The sequence below is a fragment of the Fundulus heteroclitus genome, chromosome 12 (genome assembly GCF_011125445.2).
Source record: "Fundulus heteroclitus isolate FHET01 chromosome 12, MU-UCD_Fhet_4.1, whole genome shotgun sequence".
Classification (NCBI taxonomy): domain Eukaryota; kingdom Metazoa; phylum Chordata; class Actinopteri; order Cyprinodontiformes; family Fundulidae; genus Fundulus; species Fundulus heteroclitus.
Window position 1 is genome coordinate 4,987,519 of NC_046372.1, and position 16,982 is coordinate 5,004,500.

At 40.0% G+C, this 16,982-nt stretch overlaps 1 protein-coding gene across 3 annotated transcripts in view; it reads left to right on the forward strand.

The window, feature by feature from the left end:
* LOC105939939 (netrin receptor UNC5C) overlaps window positions 1-16,982 on the forward strand; it is a 262,858-nt gene that overhangs the window by 107,879 nt on the left and 137,997 nt on the right. The gene's annotated exons all lie outside the window — the stretch shown is intronic.

The following is a 16,982-nucleotide window of genomic DNA, read 5'->3' on the forward strand; positions in this document are numbered from 1 at the left end:
ATTGTTACAACCTTGCTTGACATCTTTGTAAGCATGACATCATCAAATGGCTAAAATCTGTATCTGGTATTTGGTATATTTAACAAAGTGCAGCATGAAAGCAAACCACACCAGCTGAAAATTTGCAATGGCTCCACCTGCTGTCCCTTTTGCTTTCCACCTCTATTTAATCAGCCAGCTGGCCACAGTGAGTTGTTAGGTCCTATGTCGTGTTACTCTGTTCTGCTTTCCTCCTTGCTATGAGCTACGGAGTTGCTCCCAGCAGGTGGCTGTAAGGACGTGCAGCATCACATTCCCTCTCTGGTCTCACTGGTGTGCGGTGGGAGCCTGCTGGAAAAGAAACAGCTCTAGGTGCTCAGCTAGCTAATCACATATTTTACAATCCATTCTGCCACTTTGTCCCACTGGCAGAAAGTTTGGGAATTGTAGGAATTTACCACAAGAAATGTAGGCAACAGTATACTCAACTAGGGTAAAACGGGTAAAACGTCCGTGGAGAGTCAGCACGGATTCCGCCAAGCTCACAGTATGCACACAGTATATACGTGACCGGAGTACGCGCTAGCAACAATAAACCTAGTAAGTTAATTCAATGTAAAAGTTAGGTTTATTTTGGCCTCATGTTAGAAACAGGGCAGTGTAGTCCAATTTCTCTGTCCTCCCGGCAGAGACAGATAGCTCTCCCTCTCAGGAGAGAGCTGTGTAGGTGAAGGGGCGGGGTGATATTACACACTTGGGAAGAATATTAAGTGTGCCTAATAATCCAATGTGGACAAAGACACATATTGACACGTTAATTCACGGTGTGCCTTAAAATCTGGTGCACTTTATGGTCAGAAAAATATGGTATATATCCTAACCGACATCCCTACCTCATAATCTAAAACTTGGGAAAAAAACAATCATCTTACAGTCCTACATCCTTCAACTACTACTAATACTCTGAATTAAAAAAAGCTAGTAAAACTCCAACTGACTGCTGTTTGGATGAATTATATTTGTATGAAAACATCCTATCTTTCACTATTTGGAATTTCTCAGTTAGTTCTCAGAAAACAACAGTGTCGGCTCACTCAGCTGTAGTCCATTACCTTTGAGCTTACGAGGCTGAAAGTCTTATAACCCATTCATCAGTTCTCTGACAGTGCTACCTACTGCAAACAGATTCAGTCATGCAATGACTTCTCTCCTTTAGCCCCTCTGCACCATTTCAACTCCTGACCTCAACATCCACCTGAACAGAAGCTCTTTCATCAAACAACACATCTTCTTTATGGCTGACTTACACACACAAACGGGGCACACACTAGTGCAAATGTAACTCCTTTACAACCTACACATGCACGTCCAAATACACTTGCAGCTGAAGGCTTCATCATCTTTGACCTTTTGACTGCAGTTAACTAACTAACCTCTTGTTATCTCCCCCCCCCCCAAAAAAAAAATGCTGCTTTGTGTGGGGTCCTTTCTAAAAAGACCCAGTCACGCAGCGCCAGTAGCTGCGGGGCAACTTCAACCTTATCAACAGATCCATCTTTTTTCTAGATCGATTCACATAAACGGTGTGACTCAGTCACTTGTTCACCTCAGGATTTGAACTTCTAACCTTTGTTTTGCTCAGCCACACTAATCTCCTCACATTTAGTACTTCTCAAAGGCTTCTTACTTACTTATTGCTTTTAGCACTAATTGGAAAGGGGAAAAAATACACAAACACACAGAAAGTTTAAGATTCTGACTTTTTAATTTATGTTGTTGTTTTCATTCATTAAATGTTGTCAAAGGAGAATTATGTTCTGAAATTAATGTAGGTTGCAGTGTTTCCAAACTAACACACAGCATGAGAAAGAAACAAGAAGCCAATGTGTAGCCTATACAGAATTCCTAATAAATGTGGTTTGATATTATCAAATTTAACTTGCATTTACTTGAAATTATGTTGTTGCAGATTATAAACTTCCTAAAAAATTACATGCCTGTGGGCAATGCTTAAAAAATCCATTTATCCACAACAACAGACATGACCAAATGTTTGTTATGAAGACCAAAGCAGTTTACCCAAGCAACCCAAATTAACTTAGAGTCCCAAGCAAGCAGTAAATAGGAGCCAGTAACATACCAAATATGCAAGGTTACTATTTATGATGCTGCAAAGCACACACTGTATGCTGGAACCTATTTTTTAATGTTTTGACTCAAATCATGAAAAACTATGTATAGGGCCTACTTAAAGTACATCTGGTCATTCATTTATAATAAAATTTTGCCCTTTGTTTATCAACATTGGGTTTTGTTTTTGATTATTGGAATGTAGTATCCCAGAACACACAAAAAATAAACATAAATAACAATTATAGTGTCTGACACTGATCTTTGAAAGCAGTGTTTTGTTTTTCTCAGAAAATAATTTGCATGTACACCAGTTAATTTGTCACTTAATTTGTGCTCTATTTTGTACAGAATGAACTAAAACACAGTATTGAAAATTATATCTCCTGGACACAATTATTTTGCTTCAACAAAAATAACTTGTGTTTAAAATCTGTTTTGTCCACACTGAGATAATAGTTGTTATTGGATTGAGATATGCCAATTGTTGAGGCCATTAAAGTACAGTGAACTCCTTGTCATGTTCAAGAAAACAGCTTGAGATTACCTGAATTTTGTGACTTGGTGGAATATCCTGCTCAATGCTAAGGAGTTCCCAAAGTATGGGAAGAAAAATTCACCCACACCATTACACAGGCGCCAGAAGGAGGATCTATGGTTCTATGTCCATTACGTAGTTTACATTGAGCTAATTACAGCTAGTGCCTTACCTTATTTAGACTGGGAAGTTTTCTCCTGGATGGGAACTTTAGTGTCCGTTTTATCTCACTCTCAAACATCGAGGCATTTAAATTAGACAAACAAATCTTAGCCTGCCGGTGGTCTTGAAGAAAAAAAATTGTCCCATCATCCTCTTCAATTAGATTTTTTTCAAAACTTCAAGTAACAAGCATCTCAGTTCTTTTTGAGGTGCATAAATGAGACCATGATCAAAAACCTATGTTGTCTTGTTTTGTGGGGCCATAACAGGACCAAAGTGCAGACAAGAGCTTAGGAGCCGCAGGATGATGGTGAATAATGATTGATTCTAAGCAACAAAAACAAATAAATAATAATAAATTGTAGCGAAGACAGAGAGGAAGGCAGGCAAAGCAATTAGCAATTAGCAAAAGTTCATTGCTGAAAATAAATATGTTTTCTCTTGTGATCATTTACATGAAATCTTTTTTCCTGATACAAGTAGCAGTGTCAAGAATGACTATGACTCCACTCAAAAGAACAGAAGTTGTCACTGGAACATTGAATGCATTTGAATAGGCTTCTGTGTTGTGACTAAATATGAGTGACTAAATCACAGTCCAGCTAATCACCTTAAAGCTATTTTAAGTCAACATGTTGGGTATTCACTGTTATATTCTTAGCTGAAAAAAATGGGATACGCTAGGCTAGACTATAGAAAAGTGCCTGCTTGAGAAGCTGGATACATTTATATTTGATATATTATATCAAATATAATACCTGTCCAGGGTGTACCCCGCCTCTCACTCATTAATTGCTGGAGATAGGCACCAGCAGCCCTCGTGACCCCACATGGGACAAGCGTGACGGAAAATGGATGGATGGATATTAAATATAAATATATTTCCGTTTCATATTTGGAAATATACTGCAAATCTACTGCAGTATATTTGCAGTATATTTGCACTTTAGGGTATGTGCAATACACCTTGCACTTTAAGGCTAGTGCAAAGTTACAAGAAAATGTTAACAAACCTTTTGAGTATATTAATACGTAATTGCTGCTGTCTGTCTTCGTCCTGAGTCTATCTTGTGTGTAGTTTGCCGTTGGGAGTGACCCTAAAATATAGTTTCTGTCTGTTCTTTTTTTAATGTATGTGTCTTATGTTTATTTTATTTAAAATTTAATGTTAACATCACCATGTTCAAGCATAAGGGTGTCCATATGTGCTCTTAGCACCAGGACACCCTAGACCGTAGTTCAATGATAAACGTTGTTGTTTTATCTGACCTGCGGCCGCAGGTCTTGGACACTCGGGTGGAGAGAGTGGTGAGCTGGCTCTGATGGTGGGGAAGGAAGCCGGTCAGACCTGGTAGGCCCAAACGTATTGTCAGGGTTTGCTGACAAGATTCCCCCGTGAGATGGAGCTTTAACTCCCACCTCCGAGAGAGCATTGAACATGTCCCGAGGGAGGTGGGGGACATCGAGTCTGAGTGGACCATGTTCGCCGCCTCTATTGTTGAGGCCGCTAGTCGGAGCTGTGGCCGCAAGGTTGTCAGTGCATGTCGCAGCGGCAACCCTCAAACACACTGGTGGACACCAGCGGTGAGGGAAGCTGTCAAGCTGAAGAAGGAGTCCTTTCGGGCTTTATTGGCCTGTGGGACTCCGGAAGCAGCTGATGTGTACCGGCAGTCAAAGCGGCAGGTGGCTCGGCTGGTTGCTGAGGCAAAAACTCGGGCGTGGGAAGAGTTCGGAGAGGCCATGGAGAAGACTTTCGTATGGCTACGAAGCGATTCTGGTCCACTATCTGGCGTCTTGGGAGGGGGAAGCAGTGCAGTACCAACACTGTTTATAGTGGTGGTGGTGTGCTGCTGACCTCATGTCAGTGGGTGGAATACTTTGGTGGGTGGAATACTTCGAAGACCTCCTTAATCCCACCAACATGTCTTCCACTGAGGAAGCAGAGCCTGGGGACTCTGGATCAGGTTCTCCCATCTCTGGTGCTGAGGTCACCTAGGTGATTTAAAAGCTCCTCGGTGGCAAGGCCCCGGGGTGGATAAGATTCGCCCTGAGTACCTTAAGTCTCTGGATGTTGTTGGGCTGTGTTTTGGTTAACACAACTCTGCAACATTGCATGGAGATCGGGGGCAGTTCCCCTGGATTGGCAGAGTGGGGTGTTGGTCCCCCTATTTTAAAAGGGGGACCGGAGGGTGTGTTCCAATTACAGAGGAATCACACTCTTAAGCCTCCCTGGTTAGGTCTATTCCGGGGTTCTGGAAAGGAGGGTCTGTTGAATAGTTGAATCTCAGATTCAGGAAGAGCAGTGCGGTTTGCATCCTTGCTGTGGAACACTGGATCAGCTCTACACCCTCAGCAGGATCCTGGAAGTTGCATGAGAGTTTGTCCAACCAGTCTACATGTGCTTTGTGGATCTGGAGAAGGCAGTCGACCGTGTCCCTTGGGGGGGTCCTGTGGGGGGTCCTGCAGGGGTATGGCACACCGGGCCGTCAGGTCTCTGTACGACCGGTGTCAGAGTCTGGTCCGCATTGCTTGCAGTAAGTCGGACTTGTTTCCAGTGAGAGTTGAACGCCAAGGTTGCCCTTTGTCACAATTCTGTTCTTAACTTTTACGGACAGATGTTCTAGGCGCAGCCAAGGTGTTGAAGGGATCTGTTTTGGTGGCCTTAGGATTGCGTTTCTGCTATTCGTGGATGACATGGTTCTATTGGCTTCATCAGAGCGTGATCTACAGCTCCCACTGCAGCAGTTCGCAGCCGAGTGTGAAGAGGCCCGGATTAGGATCACTGCCTCCAAATCCGAGATCATCTTGAGCCTTATAAAGGGTAGAGTTCCTTCTCCGGGTTGGGGAGGATGCGCTTGCCCCTAGTGGAGGAGTTTAAGTATCTTGGGGTCTTGTTCACGAATAAGGGGAAGATGGAGCGGGAGATCGAGAGGCGAATTGGTGCTGTGTCTGCTGTGAAGCAGGCGCTGTACCGGTCCGTTGTGGTAAAGAGAGGGCTGAGCCAAAAGGCAAAGCTCTCGATTTACCAGTTCTATCCTCATCTATGGTCATGAATTTTGGGTCATGACTAAAAGAACGAGATCCCGGATACAAGCGGCCAAAATCAGTTTTCTCCGTAGTGTGTCTGGGCTCTCCCTAGGAGATAGGGTGAGGAGCTCAGTCATCCGGGGAGGACTCAGAGTAGAGCCGCTGCTCCTCCACGTCGAGAGGAGCCAATTGAGGTGGCTCGGGCATCTGGTTAGGATGCCTCCTGGACGCCTCACTGGTGAGGTGTTCTGGTCATGTCCCACCGGGAGGAGACCCTGAGGGAGACCCAGGACACACTGGAGGGACTAAGTTTCTTGGCTGGCTTGGGAACGCCTTGTGATTCCCCCAGATGAGCTGGCCCAAGTGGCTGGGGAGAGGGACGTCTGGGCCTCCCTACTGAAGCTGCTACCCCCGCGACCCGACCCCGGATAAGCGGAAGAGGATGGATGTATGGATGGATGGATGGATGGATGGATATTAACATCAACCTGTCCAAGGATCACAGATGGAAATAAGCCAATGGCTACAATCTGGCATATTTACCTATGATATGTATGTTCATTAATATGTACTGTCCCTTTTTAAATAAATAAATATTCTGCAATACATTCACCATTAAAACATACTTATAACATTTCAGTTTAGTCTTACGTCCATGACATGTAGTGTTCTCAGAATTCTTGTTCACAGTAAACTCTTGAGGAATAGCCATTACTTATTTTTGTACCACAGTGAAGCAAATGTTCATTACATGGGGAAAAAAAGCATACAGTCATAGAAAAACACAACCTCTTTAAATTCCTGGGTTTTGCATGTTTTGTCTACATTTAGGGCTTTTGGCTCATAAGTATACCCCATAACCCTTTTGTGTTTCTGTAATGCGTGCCTGTGATATGCTGCTTTAGAGAAATAACTCTCCAACATTGCGCTTTTATTTTTGTGATAAGGAAGCATTAACAATTATATCTTTAGCTAAGACAGACATCCACAGGCTTTTTATACACATTTTATACACGTGCTAACACCATGGCAAGCCAAAATACCATATGTTGGTATTCTAAAAATGGCCTTGGATCACTGCCTGCATCTATTATTGTAATCTACTGTATATCAACAAGGGTATGAGTTGGCTTGTTAGCTTCTAACTAAACTGTGCGTTTACAATAAATATGTCAACAATAAAAGTAAGATGTACAGTATGTTGGTTTGAAAGCCCTGCATTTTTTCAAGAGAATATGGGAAATGAGTAAATATGATAACAAGCCTATTTTCCCCTACAGTTGGGAAAGAAGTTCAACAAATGGTTTGACTCACAGGTTAAGAAAACATCGGAATACTTAACACAGAAGTAGAATTACCACGTTTATTTGTTGGTTATATTTACAATGTATACACTATTGAGGCAAACAAGAGAGCAGTTGCTGGCACATAAGGCATATGTATGAAAAAATTGCAGAAAAAGATAATAGTGTATTTTGGTCTGTAATATTTCTGTAATAGTGTCAGACACTGAAGTCCATTATAAAACTTCCTTGCCTTGTGGCTCTATTTATACTGACCTAAGAAGGGATGGGGATAGGAAAGAAAATGAAGACCAAGTAACATGGCGACAAAAAAGAAGAAAGATGGAGTAAGAGAAGAAGGAGAGAGGGAGAAAGATGCTGCAGTACCAAGTGAAAAGTCAACATTTTTGTGAAAGGAGAAAGTGTTAAGGCAGGGAACACAGATTAAGAGCACAACATAAAGATATATGCCAGAAAGACGAAGGGAAAATATAGAGGGAGGATTGTGGAGGAAAGGAGAGACACAGCAGGGGAGGAAGACAGGCTGTTTAGACAGGAAAGATGAACCAAGTTGTGAAATTGGAATTAAAGAGAAAGGATAAAAAATAAAGGAAGAAATATGGTGAGCTTCCAGATGGAGAATTTTTCCTGATCCAATTTTATCTTCAGCTCTGAGTAAAATAACTAAAACATGGGAAAATGTTCAAATGAAGTAAGCCTTTAAGCCTTCATTAATTGATTTCAGGCCATCATATTGTGTGTGTTGGGCTGCTTGTCCGTGGTTTTCCCTCAACAAAGAATCATGTGAAAAACTGAGCAGAATAGTCCTTTTCTGATGGAAATTGGTTGCACAATATGGCATAATGGATAAGAAGATTGCAAAGGAAGGACAGAAATATTTTTAAAAAGGTCTGAAAGGAAGAGATCCTGTGTTGCAAAAAGTGGCTGGGTGGGTAGAAGTCGATGTGCCTCTGGGGAAGTGACCTAAGAAAGATGGATGACTAAATCTATGCCATTACTCCAAAGCAAAAATAGAGAGAAAGCAGGGTGAAAGAAAAAGAAAAAGGGCAGAGGGTGTGCAAAAATGGAGATATTGGCGAGTTCTCAAAGTTCTCAGAACAACTGAAATTGTTTGAATAAACATACTGGACAAAGATAAAATGCTATATTCATTACGATTGACAGGAATCAACTGTTAGTTTTCAAACCTGACAGCTTAAAAGTACGCAAACACACATTTTGAACAGAGACACACTCACATTCTAACAACCACCCATACTCTTAAGCTTTCAGACTCCCAGAGAAAACGTCAACCTATCTCCCTGAAAATAGAAGTCCTTCCTCTGCCAGTGTTTTGATATTCTAATGTATTGCCCTGCGCTGGCTGCTTGTATTAATAGCGATGCTAAGCTGTGATAGTAGAATGTGAATGAAAGCAAAGCCTTGCATCCCCCCAGGCCCTGAGATAAGAGAGACAGAATCCATCTGGTAGATAACATTACGCATCAACTTGCACAAGTTTTACCCTCATAAGCTTACATAGGACTACACATATCCATGAGATATTTCATCTGCATGAGGTTATGAGTATGTGATACCAAATGAAATGCATTATATGCTTGTGACAAGAAAAATTTCATCTGCCTCTTTGTCTGAAAACGGGCTGTAGTGATTTGTGCTTTGCTCCGTTGCCATACCTCAGACCAAGGTGTTACAATTTTGTCTTAAACTTCTAATTTTCTGTAATATAACTCTTATGATTTAAAGTCATCTCAATTGGGAAAAATCTCACACTGCTGCTCATCTGGTTGAAAGAAGACTACTCCACTTGTCGCTCAATTAAAAAGACCAAGTATGGCAGTTTATAAATGTTTTCAAAGAGCAAAGAGCAGTGTGAGCAGACTTTTGTCTACACAACAGAATGAAGCAGGAAGTTCTGCCTCTGTTATAGCAGAATAAATGTGCCAAATTTAGATCCAGCAACATTTTAAGCTTAAGTCACATCACTTCAAATTCGGAGTTCACGATAGACACATCTGCTTCACTAGACAATTTCACATGCTGACAACAATAGCACAGCACTTCAGTGTTGTTACATTTAAATATCACAAGATCTCACCCCATGAGATCTTATCCCACCCTTAAATAGTACCATAAAACTGTGGTATTTGTATTCAAGCTTATCATACCAAAAGAATCTCCTACAGGCCAATTGCTAATTTACATTTGCTTTCTATTTCTCTTGGTAGTCAAACTTTTTTGTATTATAATATATTTTCTAAAATAAATGTTTTATCTGATTTAAATAATCTTTTTTTCTATACATTTATATCACTTCCTATATTACGTCCTATTACAATTATTGTATTAGGGCAAGATGATTCCTGGGATTTACAACTCTTTTAGAATACTTTTTAGTGGCTCTAACTTTTTTGAATGTTCTTTTTAAATATTAATGTTGGGAATCTTAATGATATACCGACCTACTGGTGCAGAATAGCTATTTACACCACTTTCAATTGGAATCCGATATTTAGTATAGAAACATACTATTTAGTAAAAGGAAGCAAATATTTGTTTTAAGACAATATTCAGAGTAGTGTTGCAGGGAGCTAAAACAATATTAAAATCCCCAGAGAAGAACAAAATCTCCAACAAAAACAAAACATATTCATGCAATGATTTCCTGGGCATTGCCTAAAAAATCTTAAGAAACAATGATTTTTCAGCTGTTGTGCTTTTACATTTCTAAAAGCTGTAGTTGGTATGCTGATCAGGCCACCAGATCATATATATTTACACTTGTGGGGATTTCTGCAGGAATACATGTGGTTCTCTGTGTTTGGTACAAAGATAACATAATTTGTTGGGTCCTATTTTGTATTAATGGTCACTAAAAGTCAGTGATGAAAGCAGTGATATAAAAACACCATAAATATGTGATTGCAGTGTTAGCTTTTATTGACTGTCTGCCTAAAGTACTGTGGGTGTTAAATACTGTTGTATGACTGAAGAAGAGTAATGAGATCAGAATGACAAATATGGCATTGGATTGTAACCACTCTTCTGGATCTGACATTACTGGTTGTTGATCCAGTAACCCAATTAAGGGAGAGGAGAAGAAATTGAAACTGACAGTTAAGCCAGTCTTTGGCTTAACTGTCGGTTAAATTTCAGTTTCAAGCAGCTCTCATCTGGCCTAACCGGGACCACAGTGGCCGATAGTGTGACATTTCGACTACCACCCACACACTGTGTCACATGAAAGATGCGCACAGAAAAACTGTAAGCAAAGCCTATTGGCCTGGTGCTCAACTTTGAAAGAGCTGATTCAGATATAAACCCCTGCTGCCTACCATCATGAGGTGTCCAGTGAGGTGTATCTGTGCTGTCTTGCCCTGCAGAAACTGAAGATAAGCACTGGCTTAAGGGGGACTCCGGGACAAAAGAGGCATAATGTGCACTTTCCGCCAGCTCTGAACTCGAAAATTGATTCCTTTTCAAAATCACTGAGTCACAAATAGCATAAAAAACAAATACAAAAGGATGGTCAAAGGATGGGAATAAATTTAAGGGTAGATTAAACGATGAAACAGAGAGCAGTAAAGATAATGATACTGTAGAGGTAGACGTTTAGCTAATACAGTATTTCAGGAGCTAATAACGAATGCAAAGGGCAAAGTGAAAGTACAGTTAGATCTCAGTGGAATGTGTGTGTGTGTTTATGTGCAAGTAATTCTTGGCAGAGGCTTCCATTAAAAAAATAGCTACTGAGAGCTGTCACACTGCCTACCTGCAAACACCCACACATCATCTGCCCGCTGCTTAAAATGGGCGTGGGCCCCATTCTATTTGCATGATGTGTGTCCAACTTTGAATGTGCTTGTGAGTGTCCTTATCAGCCAAGTGTCGTTTGAGATAATATAGATTTTCTCAGTTAGATTAGCTTACTTTATGAATCTTTATGTTTTACTTTATTTTTCTATGGGTCCCATTCCTCCTTTGTGCTGTTCACTTTCTACAGACTATTTGAATACGTTACATAAAGAGCCAAAATTAATCTAAATTAAAGAAAATAATAATTCCATCACGTCCTTACGATAATTTTGCATTCACACCAAATCCATTCACACACAAACACAAACTCCAACTTGAGGGCAATTTACAGAGGCTGATTAACCTAACATGCATGTTGTTGCATTATGGGACGAGCCAAAGGATCTGAATAGATCCCTTGCATCCATGAGGAACACATCCAAACTCCATGCAGAAATGCCACTGGTCCGGATTCAAACCCAGGACCTTCTTGCTGCACAACGACTTTGCTAAGAACTGTCCCCTGTGCAACGTGAGAATTTACACAATTTAAAAAATAGTTTATCACATTTCTTTCTTGCCAAACCTTTTTTTCTGACACTCTATATACAAGGAGTTTGAGGAAATTCAACAACATAGACCTCAGTGTTGTTTATAGAATGCGTTTTCACCTCTGTTGCCACCTGGATACCTCAGATTTATTATTTCTTTCACTCTGCAAATAGTTCCTCTCTTATGTTCTTTTAAGTGAGGCCAGCTGGAGCCTTTCTGAGTCACTCCTCCATACCCAGAGACGTAAATCTAGTTTCAAGATTTAGTTGTGGCTTTCTGTGTCAGGCAAGTCGAAAGTCAGAGGACACCAGCCAGCTGTCACCGTCTGCTCCACTCTGAGATTAACTAGCATTCAAGTCATTTATACAATTTTTGAATTGCCTAGCTCTGAGTGCCTTGCAGATAAATTACTGGCTCTGACAAGTATCATGCTGTGCGTGTTCTAGTCTATCGTCTTAGGTTTATTTTTGTCGTTATATGTACATGGTTTAGCAATCAGTCTCAGTTACAAGTAAACGACCAGTATAACATAATGACTCCAGGTGACGTGAATAGCCTTGATTGTCCTTTTATCATGACAATTATTTGTGGGTGTTAAGCAGGTGAGTATTATTTTAGGAGTGGAACATTTCAATTACTTTGGAATTGTGATGGCAAATGACTGGGTGAAATCATCTTAAAACTGCAACTCCACTGGTTTTATCCTAGTTTGCAGTACTCTTATCACTGTTGTTGAATAAGTCTTTAGTGATTGTGATTGAAAGGTGTCAGTTTGCAGAGTATGGGTCTGCATACCTGCAGACAAGTCAGGATGCCATTGGTGACCCATGCCCAACAGTGGGCATGTGAGCAACATAACCAGATGACAGAGCTAGGCTAGAAGGTTTCCTGGTCTGATGAATTATGTTTTCTTTTAAATAATGTGGCTGACTGGGTATAGGCACATTGTTTACCGGGGTAGAAAGTAGAAGGCAAGCAAGCAGAGGCAGTGTGATGCAGGAAAACCTTTGATCCTTCCACCCATGTGGATGTTAATTTGAAGCATGCAAGCCACCTTAGCGATGCTAGTATTCCCCGATACATGTGGCATATCAGGGAAGGGTTTGAGGAGTTTGCTTAGCCTCCAAATTCCACAAGTTATAAATAAGTCCAATCCATTAAGGTCCCACCTCCCAACTTAAAGGATCATGGCACACTTTTGTGGCTCATGTGATTTCCAACCTCAACGTTCAGGGCAGATCTACCCTTAAAAGGAGGACCCACATTCTATTAAGCATGCGGTCACGCTTTTCTGATCAGTATCTTTCATCTAAAATCAATTTAAAAGGTTACAATTTTTGCTTCAAAATAGAGATGAATACATAATGCTGCAAAAATATGCAAACATACACACAGAACAGATGACTACATTATTGGAAATTATATAATGTGGGGTTAAGGATTGCCGGATTTGAAATTATTGATGTTTTACCATTTTAGTGTTTAAATAATATATTTCTGAAATTCACAATATTATAAATATCGATCCCTTTTGCCAGCAGTATTATGCCCATTCAGTTTCCCTACTTTTTTCTCTATGTCTGAGAATAAAACCTTAAGTAAGTTTTAAACAAATGCTTTCAATGTGTGACAATTTTCTCTGTAGTTTCATAAAGGGCTTTGACCTTCAGCATTACCGTCAATAAATCTGTTGGGTGCTGTGTCAAGTAGCTTGGTGGTACCACTTACCTGTTGGATTTTCTTTTTAATAAAGGGATTTATTTCCTTACTGCATGGTGGTTGGTTGTTTTGTGTCTTCTCGGCTAGCATTATGTTAATTTCCCCATTATGCCTATCCAAAACACTTAGTTTAAATCAAACAGTTCTAGTCAAAATGGAGGAAAATAACACAAACTAAAGTTCATGTAGTGCAGGAAGATGGATGGTAAGATCAGAGGAGCACAATAGCTGGAGGTAAAATATTTATTTCTGCTTTGCTTCCAGGCCTAAGCAGTTTGTGACTGTCCTTGAAAATAGAAATTCCAAATAATGCAAAATTTTTGGTTTTGTACCCAAACTATACACAAAAACCCAAACTTCTTGAAGAATAACAGTCCTCATATCAAATACAGCACTGCAGCATGTCTTTAGTGTAAAAACATGTTTCATTAATAAACATACTTTAAAGATTTAAATAAATGCCAACTCTGAATATTTCTTTCTAGCAGGCGATTCCACTGTAAGTAGCATTACAAGATAATGTGAATGCTAAAATTTTGTTCTGTATAAGGAATTTGCATATTCAGTCAAGAAGGAGTAAATGAAGCTGTACCTTCAAATGTAACATCAATAGTTGAATGATGCCAGAATTATTAGAAAAAAAGATTCAAGAACATAAACAAACAAATGTTTCTAAGTAAAAAGTGATAACATTATTTTACCTATAGCACTGCATCTTTGTGAGTGAGGGCTTTCTGTTAAGTTGAATTTATCGGTCCAATTTTTTCTGTGTGATAGTATTTGATATGATATACAGTCATATTCAATAAACTATAATATTTATTTCTAAGAGGCTTGTTGGTCAGATTAAATGTACCTTCAAGCCATTACTAAACAAACTTTTCATTAAGTCCTCCATTTCTGTGTTAATAATTTTTTTTTATTGGTCTTATGCAATATTCTAATATTAACTGCCATGTCTTTACTAGCTGGAGGTGGGAAAAAAAATCATATTTACAAGGAATAAAGGCTTTAAAACATCATTGCCCTTAGTGGATTTACTTACTGAAATAAATTACCTTTTCATAATATTCTAACTTTTTGAATATGGCTGTCTATACAATTCCACTGCAATTATACATTATCTATTCTGCACCATCAAGCCTCACTAGTGAACCATCACTTTTTTCTCAGCATTTTCCCCTTCCATACCTCCCTAAACTCCCCAAACTGCACCCTGAAAACATTTAGCTGTATCTTTGTAAGCGTTGTGTTGAAGCATAAACAATCTGGGTATGTATATGGAGGGATGATTGTAGACAAGGTTTCTGTGGACAGGAGGCGGTCTGGGTAATAGGAGTGCCATCACTGGGAATTTATGTTTTCCTGTTTTATGAGAAAAACAATGTGTGTCTGTTTGAGTCAGAAAGAGGAAAAACACACCAACAAAAGGGAAGACTGTGGTTTTATTTTGTACACAAATACTTTTTTTCCCCTTTTTGCGTTATTGCAGATTTGTTTTCCTCTGTCTATTTGCATGAGATACATTGTATTGTGGTTTAGCACAAGTATTTGTGATGTTTAGGCATTGTTCTGTAGGTTTTGCTGGTCCATGTTTGCTCGTGTGTTTACTGGTGGTAGCAGTAGGGGATTAGTGGTAACGGGCGCGCCAGTGTTTAAACTCTTGTTTTATGTCTACTTGTGATGTGTGTGAGAGAGTGCCTGTACTCAGAACTGCTTCTATGTTTTTGCAGCTGCTGCTGATTTAAGCTATCTGATAAGACAATAAGAAATATGACCTCATGATTTCCAGAGCCGCTGCCCTGATACACATCACAGACCACTCACAGTAAACAGAACCCAAGATGCAGACTCACACATCTAAACCGCACTGCATTTGACCCTATAAGGATTGGTTACAATGGCTTTACTTTATGCTCGTTAAAATGTCATCCCATCATTCCGCGGTCTAATGCACATAAGCATTTATAAGAATGTGTACAGCAAGTGAATTGAGGGCTTCTTAAAAAATTAATTATTTGTGTTAAATAAGCCTAAAAATATAGACCACCAATCATGGCCTATGAGTGGTGTGCTAATCCTGCTGTATCTGTATTGTCATGTATAAGGTTTATGTTTACTGGAACTATTTACACTAAATTTTTTCTTCTTTCTTAGTTGTCCTCCATGTCATTGACTCAATGATTTATTACTATAGCTACATAGTACCACTGGATTGGCCTACCTGAAAACATACCTTTTGACAGATATTCAAACCTTTAGCTGGTATGTTTGCTGAGGTGACCAGACCTACAGACTGTAGTGAAGATATAAATGTGTTCTTACTCTGAGTACATATTTACAACATACCTTAAATCAAATGTGGACATTGTTCTGCTACTACCATTCATTACTGATGGCAGCATTCAGGCAGGACGTTTATGAGCTGGGCTGTTAGGATCAGTAAGTCATTCTGTCAGCCGATCAGGAGAGAAGAATGGAGCGGGAGTAAAAATGTTGTGAAACAACAGTGAGAAGCAGCAAAAAGAAGATATAGTGAGTGCAAAAGTGTGAGTTGGTGTGAAAAAACTAGAGGAGCAAAGTTAGTCCAGACGAGGATAAAAAGCAGACATTATTCATGGGAAAATGTATCTTTGTCCCTCCCGTTTCCTCCATTATACCCCCACTCTCTTCTCTGGCTATCATGTTTCTTGTGCCAATCAATAATTTATAGCTGTAGCACCAGAGCAATGAACCCCCCAGCTTTCTGAATGACAGATGAGGGTGAGAATGAGTGCCGGGCAAAGTGAAAAGCAGGACAGGCGTAAGAGCAGAGGGCTGTGGAAATATAAAATACCAACAAATGGCAAAAGTGACAGAAGAGCCAAAGCAGCAAGGGAAATGACTGACGGGGAAAGGGCTGAACAAGGCACTGGATAAATAACCAAGAGTGGAAGAATATTTCTCTCAGATAATGAAATTATGCTGTAAAAAATGTCTACCAATGTTCACACTCTGAGAGAACTAATTACAGAACTAAGGGAGAAAATGTCAGCTTCGTGACATCAAAGTGGAGATGCTGCCTACTCATTTTTCCCCTGTTTGGGACGTGTTGTTTTACCAAAGCTGCTTTTAGCTTCAGCCCACAGCATATTGCTGTTTTCCAAGAAAAGAAAAACAAGAGCATGCTCAGATGAACAATGGGAATGGTAACTGTGAATGCTTGCATGCAAAAATGTTTACCTTTATTTTGAGTTGCTTTTTGTAGGTGTTTTTGCACAGTTGAAGCAATCACACTCAAAAAGTATGAAGCTGTGTCAAAAATATTTTGTGTTAAAAATCCCCCCCCCCCCTCCCTCCCACAGACAAATACAAAAGAGCTCCCACACACACACATAGAAACTGGGTCTAAATAATCTCAATTAAACCTGAATAACGATGGAATGGGGGAAAACTACTAGGTAGAAAAAAAAAAAAAACATTTGTATGGGCCAGAACCTTTAATTTATATGCATTGTGTTATTGTCCGTGTGTGTCCACGGGTTTGAAAGAAAATAAAGCCTACCTCCTCAACCTCCCACCTGCTCTTGAAATTCTGTGTGGTTTGGTGACCTTGGAAACCTGGCGCCAAAACACCGTCGGTGTTCCTTTGATTGAGGCCAAGAGGGGGCGTGAAGTTTGGACAAAGTGGAAACACAATGGAGGAGAGGGAACAGGAAAAAGGAGGAGGATTAGGTTCCTGTGCCCCCAGTGGCGGCTATTATGTCTGTTAAATTATTTCCTCCAGTCTATCAGCT